We start from the raw sequence: 19,528 nt of genomic DNA, 5'->3' as shown, positions 1-19,528 counted from the left end.
AACAAACAAAACCTGCCTTCCCAGAAGGGGAAGAATGAATTAAAAAAAAATAGTCCTGTCACAAAAGTTTATGGCCCAATAAATTTAAACATCCAAGAGTTTTTATAATGCAAAAATGAGTGTCATATGATTATATGGATACTTTATTTGACTATGCCTATGGTTAAACTAACTAAGATATCCATTTTTGTGGCTTTAAGTGTATTGTTTGTTTTCTAAACTTAAAAATTAAAAAAAAAAGAATTCACCAGCAGAAAAAAGGAAAAGAGGAAGAAAAATGAGTGTCAGGCTCTAGGATTGTTGGAAAGCAGCAGAAAGACATCATGAAGCACTGTTGATTTGTACAAAATTTGATTTACATAAGAGCTCCCAGAATTGAATGATTAAGGGGCCAAAGTGCATGTTTTCTGTTTCAAAGGAAGTAGGTATGCTTCAAAGAGAAAGAGAAAAGGAGGACTCTTAAAACAATAATCAAAACCATAATCTTTAGGAGTTATTTAAATTGTATCAATTAATTTTTAGCACAGTATGCAGTAACAAAAAGCCAACTTTTAATTTCAAAAAGATATCTCAGATTCACAGGGGAAGAGGAAGGGGGAGGGGGTTTCAACAATATTGTAATGTTTTATTTCTATGATTGTAAAAATAAAATAAGCAACAAGAAGAATGCCTGAAACCAGTATAACAAAAATAGAGCCATGGATAAACAAATATGCTCTAGGTTATCCATTATACTGATGTATATACTTGAAATGTTTCCTTCTAAAAAAGCAGTAAAAATCCTCTCTTCCATTCTCACTCCCAAATGCTCTTTTTCCAAAGAATTAAATTTGAAAAATAATGGAAGAACTCCTGAAAATGTGTACTAAACATATTTTAGATTTCAAAATACATCTAGCTAGCTACTATTTACTAAGTACTAACTGGCAGCAGGAATCTTCACAAACTTCACTTAATCTTCAGAACAACCTGATTATCTCTACTTTATATCTGAGAAAACCAAGGCTCAGAGAGTCTAGTTAATAAGAGGCAGAAGCAGAATTTGAACCCTGCCCTTCTAACAGCACATTCAATGCCTGGGCCTGCAGGATGTTCATTGACGCTTTTTTTATAGGACGATGTATCTAGTTGAGAGGGGAGGGAGAAGATCCTATGACTCTACATGATGGTGGTTGGGGGGAGGTCAAGATGAGAGAAAACAGAGCCAGGGCTAGAGCCAGGAACTACTAGTAAAGCAAGAGGAAACTGTACCACAAGACTGCTAGGATCAGGCAGACAGGGAAATGAGTGGAGTAAAATATGACCAGATGGTATGAGATGACTCCACCAAGCTCAACTCTAATGTGGCCCTTGTGCACCAATTGGCTAAGAACAGATCTTCAACAACATGAAAAGCCATGGCTATATATACCCATTAAGAATGCAACATTTATTGATTCATTTATGTTAGGCACTGCTAGGCTCTATCAACCACTAAAAATGGGAATGATAAATGTCATTAAACTTCAAAAGAAAATAATAAAGTTTTTTTTAATTTATTAAGCTCTCACTGTATTACAACACTTCATATGTGATGTATTATTATTATTCCTTTTTTGCAAATGCAAGTAATAAGTCTCAGATTGTCCAAGTTCATACAGCTCCTGGGTGGCAAAGTCAAAATTCAAATCCAAGGGCTGACAATGAAGCCCAGTGTTCTTAACCATTTTGTCACCGAGCTGACAAAGAAGAACATTCTATTTATTTAATTTAAAATGTGCATATATACCGAAGGTCTCATTAACCAACCATTTATTAGGCACATGTAGGGTGAGATTTATCTTTTAAATATGGGTCACTTTATTTTTTCATTTTTTAAGTAGGGCCTGTATGATGACTTCTCCACAGAACTGAAAATTGTAGACTCTGGTCTGAATTAATCTTGGCAATAGAGCCAAATGAAAGTAGAAATAAGCACAGGCCAGATATTAGAACACTCTACCCATAAAGAGTCACGTTCTAAATGAACTTACGTATGTATAAATTATTGAATATTGACGGAAAAGGAGCAGGTCCATCATATAGTTGTTTGGTTTCTATAAAGTATTTTTTTTAATTACAAAAATTTTTGTATGTTACTAGAAGGAAAGCCAAAGGATGAAATATGGGACTGTAAAACATAGTGAACCTTTTTGAGGGTGAAAATATTCTGGAATTGATTGTGGTAATTGTGGGAATGCACAACTCTGTGAATTTAGTAGAAGACATTGCGTACTTTAGACAGATTGTGTGGTATGTGAATTTGCCTTAACAAAACTGCTTTAATTTTTTTTTATTTTGGGAACATATATACAACATAAAATTTCCCTTTTGAATCACTTCCAAGTTTATAATTCAGTGATATCAATTGTATCTTCAGTGTTATTAACTTCCCTCACCCTTTTGCATCAATCCCCTCCTCCCAGCTCCAGTCTCTCACAGCCATTGATTTGATTTCTGTTTCTGGCTTTCTTTCTGTTTTTTTAAAATAAATTAATTTTATTTTTCAAACTTTTCTTTAAAAATTAGTTTTTTTTAAGTTAGTAGAGTTGTAGATTTAGGGAAAAATTCAATTGTTTTGTCTTTTCGAGAATGCCATATAAATAAAGTCAGCAGAAGGTAGCTGTCTGCCTTCTTTCACTTAGCATAAGGCTATCGAGAGTCATTTGTTTTGTGCATGCATGTATCGGTGATTCCTCTCTTATTGTTGCTGAGTAGTATTCCAATCTATTTTGACTTTCACAAAAACGTGATTGCAATCCCACTTCTAATGTTATATCAAAGAAGTTTGTTATTGATTTTTCTCAAAAGAAAACTCAACATTGAGAAACAGCAGAAGCTGTACTGAATCACAGGCAAGTTTGGAAAGAATTAAATATCCAAGGTCCAGCAGAGTTCTTTGCTTGATGATTCTGCCCAGTCTTTTTCCAGGGGTTTTAGTGAGTTGAGGTGGTTACATCTAGAATCCTACTTTTCTCTTCCCGAAGCAGGGATAGCATCAATGTATGCAGTCCATCATTTAGTGAAAGTAAGAGCTTGTTCACCAGGCAAGGGGAAAAATCAGAGTGAATTATAAATCTTTCATCCAACTCATTGTTCTAATCTTGCCAGAGCATCACACTCATCATTAGAAACTTCAAATATAGCTTTCCCTCCACTTCAATTTTTTTGAAGAGTTTGAGCAGAGTTGGTACTAATTCTTTCTGGAATGTTTGATAGAATTCACATGTGAAGCCGTCTGGTCCTGGACTTTTCTTTTTGGGAAGCTTTTGAATGACTGATTCAATTTCTTTACTTGTGATTGGTTTGTTGAGGTCATCTATTTCTTCTTGAGTCAAAGTAGGTTGTTCATGCCTTTCTAGGAACTTGTCCATTTCATCTACATTGTTGTATTTATTAGCATAAAGTTGTTCATAATATCCTGTTATTACCTCCTTTATTTCTGTGAGGTCAGTGGTTATGTCTCCTCTTCCATTTCTGATCTTATTTATTTGCGTCCTCTCTCTTCTTCTTTTTGTCAATCTTGCTAAGGGCCCATCAATCTTATTGATTTTCTCATAGAACCAACTTCTGGTCTTATTGATTTTCTCTATTGTTTTCATGTTCTCAATTTCATTTATTTCTGCTCTAATCTTTGTTATTTCTTTCCTTTTGCTTGCTTTGGGATTAGTTTGCTGTTCTTTCTCCAGTTCTTCCAAATGGATAGTTAATTCCTGAATTTTTGCCTTTTCTTCTTTTCTGATATAGGCATTTAGGGCAATAAATTTCCCTCTTAGCACTGCCTTTGCTGCGTCCCATAAGTTTTGATGTGTTGTGTTTTCATTTTCATTCGCCTCAAGATATTTGCTAATTTCTCTAGCAATTTCTTCTTTGACCCACTCGTTGTTTAGGAGTGTATTGTTGAGCCTCCATGTATTTGTGAATTTTCTGGCACTCCGCCTATTATTTATTTCCAACTTCATTCCTTTATGATCCGAGAAAGTGTTGTGTATGATTTCAATCTTTTTAAATTTGTTGAGATTTGCTTTGTGACCCAGCATATGGTCTATCTTTGAGAATGATCCATGAGCACTTGAGAAAAAAGTGTATCCTGCTGTTGTGGGGTGTAATGTCCTATAAATGTCTGTTAAGTCTAGCTCATTTATTGTAATATTCAAGTTCTCTGTTTCCTTATTGATCCTCTGTCTAGATGTTCTGTCCTATTATGGTAGATGTGTCTATTTCCCTTTTCAGTGATTGCAGTGTATTCCTCACGTATTTTGGGGCATGTTGATTTGGTGCATAGATATTTATGATTGTTATGTCTTCTTGTTTAATTGTTCCTTTTATTAGTAGATAGTATCCTTCTTTGTCTCTTTTAACTGTTTTACATTTGAAGTCTAATTTGTTGGATATTAGTATAGCTACTCCTGCTCTTTTCTGGTTGTTATTTGCATGAAATATCTTTTCCCAACCTTTCACTTTCAACCTATGTTTATCTTTGGGTCTAAGATATATATATACTTAGACCCAAATATATACTCATGCCAATCCCCACCCTGGACCTTGATATTGGAATCTCAGCTTGGTGCTAGAATGTAAGCATTTTAAACACAGTCCTCTGGTGGTTGATTCCAATGAGCAGCCAGAGTTGAGAAATCCTGTGGTTGATAATGTCCTTGATTCTGAGAACTTGAATTCTTTAGTGTAGAGAAAGGCCTAACCTTCATCTTTTCTCATCTACTTCCACCTGTTATCCAAAAAGGAAGCAAAGAATGTGAGGCAGACATCTGTGGAGAAGCCCGTGATCCCCACGTTCACATTTTGTAGGATTGGGTGCAAAGTGCTAGGGATTCTGTCACTCTAAACGGTCCTGGGAAAGGTCATTATCCAAACCTGTTGAGAGGGAAGTTCAGCGAAGAGCCAGGGCCAGGCATGGAGAAAGACAGAGGTAAACTTAGTGGTTTACTTTTTATTATTATTAGCGTAGTTGTAGGTATACAGGAAAATCACACAGAAGGTACAGAGTTCTTATTTACTCCACCTCCACCACCACCCCCCCACACACGCAGTTTTCCCAACTATTCACGTTTTGCATTAGTGCAAAACCTTTGTTACAATTGATAGAACACTATTACTATAATTGTATCATGAACTATGGCCCATAGTTTACATTAGGGTTCGATATTGTTTTATTTTTAAGCAGAGCACTCAGAGCTGTAGGAGCCACATAACATCATGAGGGACCACTGGGTCTATGTGATCAAACTGCTCAACTAAAAGAAGATGTCCAATCAGTGATGGAGTTACATAAACTCCATAACTAAACTTCTATATAGATTATACAAAAACAGTCACTAAATGGACCCAAATATTGTGTAATGAAAAGGGTTGATTTGTATAGATACAACTTTTTTTCTTCTACTGTCTTAATTTCATGGTAGCTATGACTGACCATGGCCGAGGAAGTGAGATCATTACCAGACACATGAGTATTGCTTAAACTGGAGTAAAAATAAGGTGAAATAAGTTGACCACATCTTCCTGATAATGTGAAAAGCTCTAAATCATGCACTCAAGTTACAAGAGTGCTTATTTTTCTCTTCCCTTTTTGTGCTAGAGTCAGAATGATCTAGTTTAGATCATGATCTAGTTTAGATTCTTATACATTTTCTTAGCTGGTATACTTTAGGTGGGAATGAGAATGACTACATACATGACTTCTTTTTCCTCCTTTTTTTTTATTAGAGCAGTTGTGGTTTTACCGAAAAATCATGCAGAAAATACAGAGTTCTCTTATATCACCACCCACCTGCACACACAGTTTTCTCTATTACAACTGATGAAACAATCTATATTATGAACAATAATCCATAGTTAATATTAGGATTTACTCTTTAGGCATAGTAGTAAACTAGCACACAGTGATGTGGAGAGCAATATGGTATAGGGGCAAAAGAGCATGTACTGGGTGTGAAGCTCTGAATATCTGCTGTGCTCACAGCCTCTTCAGAGCCAATGCCCAAAGGAGTTTCATTGGCAAAAGTCACCATTCTGCTGAATGCCACCTGCCACTGTGGCCACAAATGATTATCTCAGAGAGTGAGGCCCTACTCTAAGGCAACCATCAGGGCTAGCAGGTGGCCTCTGAGAGCTGGGCAGGAAAGGTCTGCCCAACGGAGGGATCCACATGGAGTAGGAACTGGCCCACCAGTCAGATCCCTTTTCAGAGGGAGTTTGAATGAGAGCAGGTCATTCAGTACCTGCAGAGGTAGAACCAGTCCATACAGACTCAAGGAGAATTGCACAAGGTGGGGATTAGCACATGTATATATTTTAAATTTCTAATGATGATTGTGAGGCTCTGCAAGATTGAGAACCAATGACATGATGAGAGATTTATAATTTACTTTTATTTTGCTCCGTTGTCTGGTGAACAAGATCTTCCTTCACTAAATGATGGACTGCACATATTGGCACTATCCCCATTCCTTAAATAATGAGTTAAAATATGGACAATGATGCCCAATTCAAAGCAGCACAGGACCCTTTGACTAAGCAAGGGTGTGTATGTGGCTGTCTTAACATTGGGAGAATCCAAAGTAGACACCTAATTACTATATGTTTAAATACTTAAAACCATATATCAAATAATACCCATGACTCAGCTCTTACTTCTACCCGGTGACTGGCAGCCCATTTCCTAGGAGTCACCCTTGCAGATTGGAAGCCAAAAGATCTGTGCATGCGCCCACCCCCCCTACCCCAGCACTGTCTCCTTGCCTGCTATCCCCTCACAACCCCAACCCCACCCTCCACCAGCCACCAGCCTGGGAGCTGAGGTGTCAGCGTGGCTCTGCTGGTTAAGGCGGGGTGGAAGCTAGGCTCTGGCTGGGACTCCTTGGCATAACTGGGCCTGCCCAAAGCTTAGGGTGGGGGCTGATCAGATCAAGTACCTTAAGGTGCTTAGTTGGCCCTTCCAAATGCCTCACTTTTCTGACTCAGAATTTCCAGGTAGTTCTAAGCACCTCCACAAACTATATGACCCCAACAGAGAGGAACGAGGGAGCAAAGCACCTCACATCTACATAGACACCCACTTCATGTGATCTGGGCAAACATCTTTAAACCAAAGCAGACACACTTCTCACCCAATTCTCCCACTACCCGCATGAACATTCTCCACACTCTCAGCCTGCAAGTACCGTCACTTCTCTCCTTATCTCCCCTTACCATTTCTCCCATGAATACCAGATGACTGGCCTCTGCTGTGCTTACTCTCTTGTCTAATTTAGAATAATTTTGGTTTTCTATGAACTATTAATAAAAGAAAGCAATATCCTAAATGTAGATTAAAAGGAAGCAATATTTTGAGCTCTTATTTAGAACTAAAAAAATTAATTGATTAAAAACACCTCTTGGAAAACAAAAAGGTTTTTAAAATCCATATTCCGTTTTTAGTGTGTTTTGTGTCATCTACATAAACTTCTAGTGGGAAATCTTATGTATTTTTTTTTCTGATTGGTTCTTTAGAATCGGAAGATAATTCTTTCCCATTCATGAGCAATCCTGACATTGACAAACTGAATGCACGTGGAGGAAGCGTTTCTGTTAACTTTTGGTCAATCAGCAACTCCCTCTTGAGATGAGGGGTGTGGAAGAAAGAAAAGATGTATCTACCAATCTGAAATGACTTCGGATCTAATCAGACAGATAGAACAGAGAAGCTTAAACATTAACAAAGCAACATTCAAGCAGGTGTGAAATAACACCCAGCAGACTGAAAATGGAAATTAATACATCTTAGCCTGTGGTCTGTGTGGTCCACCAGCATCTACTGAATCAGAATCTTTGGAGATGTGGCCTAAAACCTGCATAAGGAACTCTTTCAAGGTGAACACCAAAATTTGTGCTGCAAAGAATAAAAAGAAAAAGTGACTATTTCACTTTCCTATTGTTCAAAGAGACTGAAGGTGGGATGGAAGTTAGTTAGGATATGGGTTGGATAAGCCACAGTGTGGAGGAAAGCACTGACTTCCTTGGAGCTCACTCCTTTTTCTCACGTGGTCATCTTTTCTAAATGTGGGTGGGCTGCCATGAGAGGTGCCCTGGGCTCAGGTCCCACAGATGGGGCGTGAGAAGGACTAAGACATGACCATCAGGGTCATGGCCATATGAGTCTCCAAGAGTATTGGGTTCCACTTATTTGAGTCCATCATGTCTTCTTGTCCTACCCAGGTCTGTGTTCTAGGACTATGGATGACTCGCTTGAGATTTTCTTGAAGCAAACTTTTCCCTATAGTAGTAGACATACTCAGCAGTAGCTTAAGAAGCCTGGCAGTTTCACTTCTCTGGGGGCAAGTCACAGGAGGATTGCCTAAGGAAGCCAAACTCAAATTCCTTCTAGTTCAATCTGAGACAGCAGTGTCAAGGGTAATGGAAAGATCCACCTACTTTAAACTGCAAGAGTTGGGGGTCGCCCCACAGTGCCCTAACCTTCATGTCAACTATGAATTTATTCAGAATCTGTTGTTTCCACTTACATTTCAATCTGTTCTACATGTTAGAGTAAAAATAACCATGTCTTCTCTTTGCACAGCACCTTTCAATCTACAAAAAGTCCTCATAGGCAGTCTCTCATTTATTTTCTGCAACTGGGATGTCACTTAGTCCAAGGACTTTGTAGTTGGTCTTACCAGCTATTTTGGGATTTTTTTATATTGAGGTCATAGGTTTTTTTTCAGGCTTTCTTTCCTTTGCCATTTCTCAGCTACAGTTTGCTTCTCAGTAGCTTTTCTCTAGGTCTTCTCCAGCTCACTGTATAAGGACAATAAATGTTAGCCTTTTATTGTATTATTAAAATACTACGATAATTAAAGGATCAAGTAACAGTAATGAATGAACCTTACCCTCAAGAAGACAATGCTTTACTTGACCCTTAAGATGGAGACAATGGCAAATCTGCAAATAATCACGAAATAGGGTAAGGCATGTATTGCATATCTTAAAAAACACACACAAATGCAGTATTTATTTTATATGAAACTGCTGAACTGGGCACATAGTGAAATCAACTGCAAAAATTCCAAGTAATTATCTTTAGAAGAAATCCTTTGTTTACTTGATTTTACATATTAATTATTCTGAAAGTTTTTGGACTCTGTACAGTAGTAGATTTCCTTTCTTGATGGTTTCTTGGTACTGACAGTTCCTGCTATCAGGTCTGTTGGTTTCTACTATTTCATTCACTTTATCTATGTTGCAGTATAACCTCCAGCAGCAATAAATCTGGAGAGTTCCTGATCAATAAATTTCACACCAACACAAAAGGCTTCTGCCATATAGCCAAGAGTTAATGACTGATATGATTCCAGCAGCTAGCTGCATGCATGAATTTTCATTTCTCTTACATCGATAATGAGGAACAAAAAGCCAGTCCTTTTTCATTTCTTGTTCCACAGTGGCTAACGACTAGAAGAAAACTGAGTAACAACATTCATAGAGTGAAAACAGATGCTGCCAAACTGGAAGACTGGGTAACACTTCAAGAATCTCTGCTCCTTTAATGACCTTTTCCCTGAAATCTGGTCTTTCTAAGGCAACCATGCTGACATAGTATAAGTAACAAAGATTTTAAAATCCATGAATTCATAGGATGTAAGTGTTGAACCGGCGTCAAGAATGAGTTCAGCTGCCTGTTTGAAATCGTGAATAGCCATATAATAAAAGTTTTCATAAATTTTTAAGCGGTTTCTCCTGTCCCCGTCTCCTCCTTCTTCTATTAAGCTTTTGGCCTTTTCTGTATTTCGTGTGATGAGATAATTTATTTTATCTACATAAAGTAAACCAATCCGGAAGAGACAGAACACAATATCCATTCAGTGACCCAGAGCCACGTTTTTCAGATGACTTGCAGAAGGCTGCCCGCAATTCTTCCTTGTCACCCACCCGGCAGAGGTACCCTGCATTTGACATCACTGCATCGCGGATTTCACTCTCTCCCAGATTCTTCTCTGCATCCCCTAGCTTCTCATCCAAACTCTCCAGCTCTTCATTTGTCTTTTTCATTCTATTGAGCAGGCCCACGCCCATCTGCCAGTCAAGGGGTTTTCACAGGGCTTCGCAATAAGGAGCCGTATTGTGGTCGCGCATGGCGGCCCTGCGGCGCTCGCGACAACTGAGCAGGACCCGCGCTGCGCCGTCCGCTGGTCGGGGTTCCTGGGCAGACGCTCCTCCTCCAAGTTCAACAACGGCAGCTGGAGAGCGGAGAGCGATGCAGTGCGGACCCAAGACGGCGGCTGCGGTGGCGGAAGCAGGAGGCTGCACATCTGTTTTTGTGGAAACCGAAGCCATAACTTGGTCTTGCCCCAGTGAAGCCAAGTGAAGCCCCAGTGAAAGCGCAGCTGCCTGCTAACCAAAGAACCCAGTCAATCTTTTTCCTTTTTTTAAAATTTTGTGATTATTTTAATGCTCAACTCTTTGATACATCTGGAATTTTTTAGAATCAGAACCTCAACTTTGTTTGCAGAAAATTAGCCCATCCTACCAACCCAGTTTATTGAATAAATCATCTTTCCTCCACCGATTTGAAATGCTGTCAGTATCATACACGAAATTCCCATCAGATTTGAGCCTATTCCTGGATTCTTTGTTCTGGTCCACTGATTTATCTGCTTACTCAGGCTCCAGTGCCACACTGTTCTGGTTATCGTCATTTTTAAATATATTTTACTATCAGCTGAGATACTATTCCCCAAAAGATGATCTAGTTGTAAGGCTCTCCTGGTTTTCCAAGGCACCGACTGTGAGCGAGATCAGAGGTAAGGTGAGGCGTCGTGTGTGACTAACCCAGGACATTCCAGACACCTGCTTTAGCCGCTACTCTGCCCATCAACACGTTGGTTGGGACAAGAGGTAGAACCACCTAGGAAACCAGAGACCCAGCTGCAAATTCTGACTTTGCCACCAAGTACTGGGTCACCTTGAGCAGTCCACCTCACCCTTTGGAGCCTGTGTTTAGGAGGGCCTCCTTCCCTCCCAGCTCCAGCATTTTCCAGTTCTAGGATTCTAGGACAAGGAGGCCTTGGAGGTACCGGACTAGACTGTGAAAGGCTAACAACGCTCAACAGGAAGCCCCAGAGAAAAGCAAAGGATGTTGGCTCCCTGAGGAACAGAAAAGGTGATTAGGCAAGAGACCTGACGATTAGCAGTTCCAGAGTTCGTGGGCTGCTGGGGGCAGCGGTCCCCTCACCCCTAGGTCCAGGAGGCACCTGGCTGCAGCCAGGAATGGGAGCCTTAAAGAGGTGGGGGCCACCCAGGATGCAGACTGCTTTTCTTTGGAGGGGGGAGAAAAGGGGAGGAAGCAGAGGTCCCTGTTAGCTTCTGGGACAAGGATGTAAAAACTGAGCTTTCTCTTCTCCTATGGTCTGGCCTAATGGAGGGCACTGGGGAGAGAGCCTGGGATAGATTACCCACCCTTAAATGGTGGGTAGGAGAGTATACAATAACCTTCCTCATTAGGCTTCCCCTCATTACCTCTCCCCGCCACGCCCCCCAGCTTACCCTACCTGAAGGGCTCTTTTTTGACGGCCCTTGGAATATGGTTTGAAAACCAGAGTTCCATCTCTTACAACTGAGGAAAATGCAGTCCAAAGAGGCAAAGTGTATTGCCCACTGGCATACAGATGGCCAGTCACAGATCTAGGACTAACCCCTAGGTTTTCTGATTCACAATTCATTAACAGAACATGTAATGTTGTAAGGGTAAATATAGATCAAAAAGGAAGAAAGAAAGAAAAAATGATTTTCCCTGGTGCAAACAGGGAAAGGGAGTTCCTCCCTAATCCCATTTCAGCAGTTGCTTTAGGAAATTTATAAATTCTTTCTCTTCTTTTGAAATGTAAATTTTTTCTTTAAAGGTTAAGTAAATTTTTTGCAAATTTCACAGCTGGAGAATGCTTCCTCAAGGACCTGGGACACCTCTTGGAAACATAATCACCAAGGAAGATAGCCCCCTTATCTCCCAGTTTCCTGACAAACGATGAGCATAATTTCAAGTTGTCCTTGGCTCCAAATTGCAAACTTACCTCTACTCGTGAGGATCTTAAGAACATGTATGTAATGTTCTTATTCACTTTGATATGTAAAAATGCTGTTTTCTTTCTGTCTTTGCAATCTCTTTAGCAGATTGCCTGTAATGCATCACATTCTGGGTTAGTACTTAACTCAACCATAAAATTGATTTTCTTTCTCTTCTACCTTCATGGAGAAGTTTTCTGGGCTGGGAGAATATATATATATTTTTTTTTACTGTCAAAATACTTTTGTTTTAAAGCCAACAAGCCAGATCTTGGGAATGCAGCCCTCATTTCATGTGTCTAAAGAGAACATGGAAAAATATGTTTTATGGAAGCAATAAAGTCCTCCAGACCCATGGGGGTGTCTGTTCTCCCTTCTCCCTGGTTTTATGTGGAGCCCGCACAGGGGCCCATGGTCAGCCCTTTGGAGTGGGGGGCACCGTGGTTATAAAGGCTTCAACAGAGCTTTGTCTTATTCTACGTGCAAAAGAAAATTAACATTTTTGGCGAGGGAAAGTTGTTCTTCCTAAAAGATCTATGCTGCGACTTGGGGGTAAAGGGCCGTGGTATCTTCAATTTACACATAACTGCTTTAGCAGCAGCAACCACCAGAAATATCATCGTGACAATAATGTGGATATGGACAGAGAGAAGAAGGAAATAGATGGCAGCATGTTCAAAATGGAACTGCAGGTTCATTGCCCGGGCCTTGCAACTTGACCGTAAATTCGGTTTTGTGTCCAAATAAGTGAAAAGACGAAGATGATTTTGGAACGGGGTCTTTTCAGGTGTTCTTTTTTTTCGCACGAGTCTGGAAAGCTGGAAGCTGGCTGTGTGAAAATTTAGCTTGACTTCTTAATCCGTTCAGAATCCTGAGCGAGAGTTCTGCTTGAGTAACCAGGCCACCTGCTCATCCCTAAGTATGCGGAGGCTTGCAGTGGGGGCTTCGGGTTATCAGCAAGTCCCTTTCTGGACTTGAGGGCCCCTGTCCACCCAGGGTGATGATCTGAAGAGGAGGGCAGGAAGGTCTGAGCTGGGGGGAGTGGGGGGGGGGGTTGCTCTGGGCGGCCCTCCTTCAGGACCGAAAGCATTTCAAAGGAGGGACAGAAGGCTTGGCAGTGGGTGGTGGATGGGTGGAGGAGGAGGGTGAGGTCCCTTTTTGGAAACGGAAAGCCTTGTGGTTGATGTTCAAGCAGAAAACATCTGGGGCTCATGTTGCACTTAAAAAGGAGGTTACAGCACAGACCAACACATCTGCCAGTGGAAGAAATTTCTACTTCTTTCTTATCTTCAAAAATCCCAGCCTCACGTTTTACAACTGAATATAATTTTGAATATGCCAAATCTGGATCCAGTCAGGACTTGGTTCAAGAAGGCCGATGACGTTCAACGTTTCTCTCTCAGCTGGAAGGGCACATGGCAAACATGACGGCGTCTGCTGGCTTTCTCCTGACTCTACCAAAAGGGAATATTTTGTTTTTAATTATATTTCCCTCATGGGGGCTGGTCCTGTGCTCTGTGCTAATGCTCCAATGTGAATGAGGCAGACACAGGCTCTGTCTTCTCAGAACCTACATTCTAAACAAATAAATGAAAGAGAGAAATCATCAAGTGTAAACAGAGTGGAGGAAATGAACAAGGTGCTGTGAGAGCAAGTAGATGTACTGGCACCGGGTGGAGGAGAGTAAAAAGGAGCCAGTTGTGTGAGAAACCAGAGGAGGTGGGTTCCAGGGGAATAGCAGTTGTTAGGATACGGAGGAAAGAATGGGCTTGATGTTTAAAGAACAAAGAGGCATCAGTGTGGCTGAAGGGCAGTAAATAAATGAGGAGATAAATTGTAAGAGGTGAGTGGCCTCAGAGAAGCAGGCTGAGGTCCAATCATGCTTCCTCCTGTGAAGGTTAGTGTGCCGGCTGTGACATCCACAAAATAAAATTTTCCATTTTAACCTCTTTAAAACATACATACAATTCAGTGGTGTTAATTACGTCCACAATGTTGTGCTACCATCAACAACATCTGTTACCAAAACTTTTCCATCATCCCACACAGAAATTCTATACATTGAGCATTAACTCCCTATTCTCACCCTCTACACCCACTCCTGGTAACCAGTAGTCTACTTTCTGTCTCTATAAATTTGCATATTATAGTCATTTCATATAAGTGAGATCATACAATATCTGCTCTTTTGTGTCTAGCTTATTTCACTCAACTTGGTATCTTCATGTATTAGAACCTCCTTCCCTTTTATGGCTGAGTTATATTCTGTGGTTTGTATATACCACATTTTGATTATTTGATTGTCATTTGGTGACTACTTGGGTTGCTTCCAACTTTGGGCTATTGTGAATAATACTACTATGAACATCTATGTATAAATATCTGTTTGAGTCTCTGCTTTAAATTCTTTGGGGTATATACCTAGAAGTGGGATTGCCATATGATATGATGATTTTGTTTAACTTTTTCTTGTTTGTTGGTTTGTTTCGTTTAACTTTTTGAGGGGTCAACAAACTGTTTCCACTGCAGCTACCCCCAGCAAGATATTTGAATGGAGAGGTGCAAAAGGCACTGGAAATTCAGATCAGGATCAGGCTAGAGGACAGGCTTAAGAGTGAGAGTGCAAGGAGAAGAAAAAGGGTTGAAGAGAGAAACTTAGGGAACATTTATGGGCAAGAGGAAAAGATCACAGAAGAGACAAAGCTAAGAGAAATATCAGGAAAGTGCAGTCTGCCAGAAGCCATGAAAGTTGTGACCATCAAAATGCAGAGGGTCTTGAGGATGATTGAATAATGATACAGCTGTCACAATGTGACTGTGTTTGTGAAAACCTTGTGTCTGATGCTCCTTTTATCTGCCTTGTCAACAAAGGAGTAGAACATATGGAATAAAAATAAATAATAGGGGGAACAAATGCTAAAATTAAAAAAAAATTAAAAAAATAAAAATAAATTTTAAAAAAATGCAAAGGGGAGGTCTTCTGTTGCTCAGATGTGGCCACTCTCAGCCAACACCACAAGCAAACTCACTGACCTCCCCCTGTCTATGCAGGACATGACTCCCAGGGGTGTGGACCTTCCTGGCAATGTGGAGCTGAAATCCTAGAATGAGCTGGGACTCAGCATCAAGGGATTAAGAAAACCTTCTCAAACGAAAGGGGGAAGAGAGAAATGAGACAAAATAAAGTGCCAATGGCTGACAGATTCCAAACAGAGTCGAGAGGTTATCCTGGAGGTTATTCTTATGCATTAAGTAGGTATCACCTTGTATTCAAGATGTAATGGAGAAGCTGGAGGGAACTGCCTGAAAATGTAGAGCTGCATTCCAGTAGCCATATTTCTTGATGATGATTGTATAATGATATAGCTTTCACAATGTGACTGTGAAAACGTTGTGTCTGATACTCCTTTTATTTACCTTGTCAACAGACGAGCAGAACATATGGAATAAAAATAAATAATAGGGGGAACAAATGTTAAATTTAGTTTGAAATGCTAGTAATCAATGAAAGGGAGGAGTAAGGGGTATGGTATGTATAAATATTTTTTCTGGTTTTATTTTATTTCTTTTTCTGAATAGATGCAAATGTTCCAAGAAATGATCATAATGATGAATATGCAACTATGTGATGATATTGTGAATTACTGATTATATATATATATAGAACGGAATGACCAAAATAAGAATGTTTGCATTTGTTAAGTGTTTTTTGGTATTTAAAAAAAAATTTTAAAATTATTTAAAAAAAAGATGTAATGGAGAGGCTGGAGGGAACTGCCTGAAAATGTGGAGGTATGCTCCAGTGGCCATGTTTCTTGAATATAATTGTATGATGATATAGCTGTCGCAGTGTGACTGTGTGGTTGTGAGAACCTTGTGTCTGATGCTCCTTTTTTCTTCCTTATCGAAGGACAAGTACAACATATGGATTAAAAATAAATAAATAACAAGGGGAACAAATGTTAAAATAAATTTAATAGATTGAAATGCTGGTCATCGGTGAAGAGGAGGGTTAGGGGGTACAGTATGTATGAATTTTTTTCTGTTTTCTTCTTATTGCTTTTTCTGAATTGATGCAGATGTTCTAAGAAATGATCCTGATGATGAATATACAACTATGTGATTATAGTGTGAGTTATTGATTATATAACGAGAACGGAATGATCATATGATAAGAATGTTTGTGTTTGTATGTGGTTATGTAACATAAATAAAAAATAAATAATTAAAAAAATAAATTTAGTAGATTGACATGCTAATGACCAATGAAAGGGAAGGGTGGGGGTATGGCATGTATGAATTTTTTTCTTTTTCTTTTTATTTCTTTTCCTGAAAAATGCAAATGTTCTAAGAAATAATCATGATGATGAATAAACAACTATGTGATGATATTGTGAGTTATTCATTATATATCAAAATGGAATGATCATATGGTAAGAATGTTCATGTTTGTATGTTGTTATGTTTAAAAAATTTTTTTTTTTTTTTTTTTTTTAATCATATTTCAGGTGCAGCTTCATTCAGTGTTCCAACCTAGTTACATTACACTTAGGTATTATTGTGCTGTCCATTTTTGAGTTTTTGTATCTAGTCCTGTTGCACAGTCTGTATCCCTTCAGCTCCAATTACCCATTATCTTACCCTGTTTCTAACTCCTGCTGGTCTCTGTTACCATTGATATAGTCCAAGCTGATTCTCGAATGTCGGTTCACATCAGTGGGACCATACAGTATTTGTCCTTTAGTTTTTGGCTAGACTCACTCAGCATAATGTTCTCTAGGTCCATCTATGTTATTACATGCTTCATAAGTTTAGTCTGTCTTAAAGCTGCATAATATTCCATCGTAGGTATACGCCACAGTTTGTTTAGCCACTCGTCTGTTGATGGGCATTTTGGCTGTTTCCATCTCTTTGAAGTTGTAGATAATGCTGCTATAAACACTGGTGTGCAAATGTCTGTCTGTGTCTTTGCCCTTAAGTCCTTTGAGTAGATACCTAGCAGTGGTATTGCTGGGTCGTAATCCATTCTGCCATTCTATGTCTTTTGATTGGGAAATTCAGTCCATTAACTTTTAGTGTTATTACTGTTTGGATAATATTTTCCTCTACCATTTTGGCTTTTGTATTATATATATCATATCTGATTTTCCTTCTTTCTACACTTTACTCCATACCTCTCTCTTCTGTCTTTTCGTATCTGACTCTAGTGCTCCCTTTAGTATTTCTTGCAGAGCTGGTCTCTTGGTCACAAATTCTCTCAGTGACTTTTTGTCTATAAATGTTTTAATTTCTCCTTCATTTTTGAAGGACAATTTTGCTGGATATAGGAGTCTTGGTTGGCAGTTTTTCTCTTTTAGTGATTTAAATATATCATCCCACTGTCTTCTAGCTTCCATGGTTTCTGCTGAGAAATCTACACATAGTCTTATTGGGTTTCCCTTGTATGTGACAGATTGTTTTTCTCTTGCTGCTTTCAAGATCCTCTCTTTCTCTTTGACCTCTGACATTCTAACTAGTAAGTGTCTTGGAGAACGCCTATTTGGGTCTATTCTCTTTGGGGTGCGCTGCACTTCTTGGATCTGTATATTTAGGTCTTTCATAAGAGTTGGGAAATTTTCAGTGATAATTTCTTCCATTAGTTTTTCTCCTCCTTTTCCCTTCTCTTCTCCCTCTGGGACACCCACAACACGTATATTTGTGCGCTTCATATTGTCATTCAGTTCCCTGATTCCCTGCTCAAGTTTTTCCATTCTTTTCCCTATAGTTTCTGTTTCTTTTTGGAATTCAGTTGTTCCATCCTCCAGTTCACTAATTGTAGCTTCTGTCTCTTTAGATCTACCATTGTAGGTATCCATTGTTTTTTCCATTTTTTCTTCTTTGTCCTTCACTCCCACAAGTTCTGTGATTTGTTTTTTCAGATTTTCTATTTCTTCTTTTTGTTCAGCCCATATCTTCTTCATGTCCTCCCTCAATTTATTGATTTGGTTTTTGAAGAGTTTTTCCATTTCTGTTCGTATATTCAGCATTAGTTGTCTCAGCTCCTGTATCTCATTTGAACTATTGGTTTGTTCCTTTGATTGGGCCATATCTTCAGTTTTCCGAGCGTCATCCATTATTTTCTGCTGGTGTCTGGGCATTTGATCAGATCTCCCTGGGTGTGGGACCCAGCTGGTTGAAAGGTTTTTCTGTGAAATCTCTGGGCTCTGTTTTTCTTTTCCTGCCCAGTAGGTGGCGCTCGTGGCGGTCGTTTGTCTGCGGGGCAGTCAGCCCAGGAAACCACGCGTGGAGGCGGGGGTCGCTGGCCGTGGCTTGGGGGAGTGCCGGTCCAAATTGCCCAGCTGGCCCGAGACGCCAAGCGTGACGGGAGGGCCCCACTATCCAACGTTCCCAGTCAGACCGGGGAGCCATGTGCGTGGAGGGGACCCCAGACGCCAGCCACCCCAGCCGGGAAAACGTGCACCCCTCGGGTATCTCACAGCAGTGGATTCTCCCTACCCGTTCAGCCGTTCCAGAATGGGGTACGCTGTCTTTTTTGGTCTCTGTCGTGACTCCGGGAGCTGTTTTGTATTGTTTCTGTTTCTTTAGTTGCTTTTCTGGAGGAGGAACTAAGACCCGTGCGTCTTACTAAGCCGCCATCTTCTCCGGAAGTCCCTAAAAAAATTTTTTTAAAAATGCAGAGGGGAGGACAGTACAACAGTGGCTCAGGGACAGAATTCTTGCCTCCCAGAGCCTGCCATGCCAAAAAAAAAAAAAGGAGAAGGGAGGGGGTTTCAACAGTGTGAAGTGCTCCCTCTCAAAACCACAACAACAATCAAAGATATGAGGAATAAAGATTCTGGCACTTAAACTAAACAAACAAAAAACCCACTACTGTCCAGGAGAACTTAAAGCCAAGTCTCCATAGTATGGTGATGTTTTAGGTTGAAGCCAAATAACAAGAATTTGAGGGGTAAATTATGAACTTGAAAGTGCAGTTCAGAAATTATACTCTGAGAGCACCTGATCCACCCAGCTGTCTTTCCTAGACAGTCTTGCTATAATAGGGCTGGAATGGAGTTTCTTCACTTTGGGGTTTGAGAGAAAAAGAATGTTTTTGAGGAGGAATTAGATGAGGAGCATGTGATAATCACATTGGTTCCAGTAAAAAGGGACCTCAAGAGGAGCATCAAATGGAATCAAATACTTCGATAGCAGAAGTTACACCAAAGAAGTCTAGGAAAAAAACTGCCAGCCAAGAATTCTATATCCAGCAAAACTGTCCTTCAAAAATGAGGGAGAAATTAAAACATTTTCAGACAAAAAATCACTGAGAGAATTTGTGACCAAGAGACCAGCTCTGCAAGAAATATTAAAGGGAACTCTAGAGACAGATACGAAGATAGAAGAGAGAGGTGTGGAGAAGAGTGTAGAAAGGAAGACTATGAGTAAAGGTAAAAAGAAGGAAAATTAGATA

The 19,528-nt window shown here is 39.8% G+C and overlaps 1 pseudogene; it reads right to left on the bottom strand.

Annotated features, from left to right (window-relative positions):
* Nucleotides 1-9,135: 9,135 nt before the first annotated feature.
* LOC143645064 (26S proteasome non-ATPase regulatory subunit 6 pseudogene) lies at nucleotides 9,136-10,325 on the bottom strand (annotated as a pseudogene).
* Nucleotides 10,326-19,528: the final 9,203 nt, after the last annotated feature.

This window comes from Tamandua tetradactyla, chromosome 8 (assembly GCF_023851605.1).
Source record: "Tamandua tetradactyla isolate mTamTet1 chromosome 8, mTamTet1.pri, whole genome shotgun sequence".
NCBI lineage: Eukaryota > Metazoa > Chordata > Mammalia > Pilosa > Myrmecophagidae > Tamandua > Tamandua tetradactyla.
The sequence above is the reverse complement of the archived record's forward strand: the minus strand, read 5'-3'. Positions and strand labels throughout refer to the sequence as shown.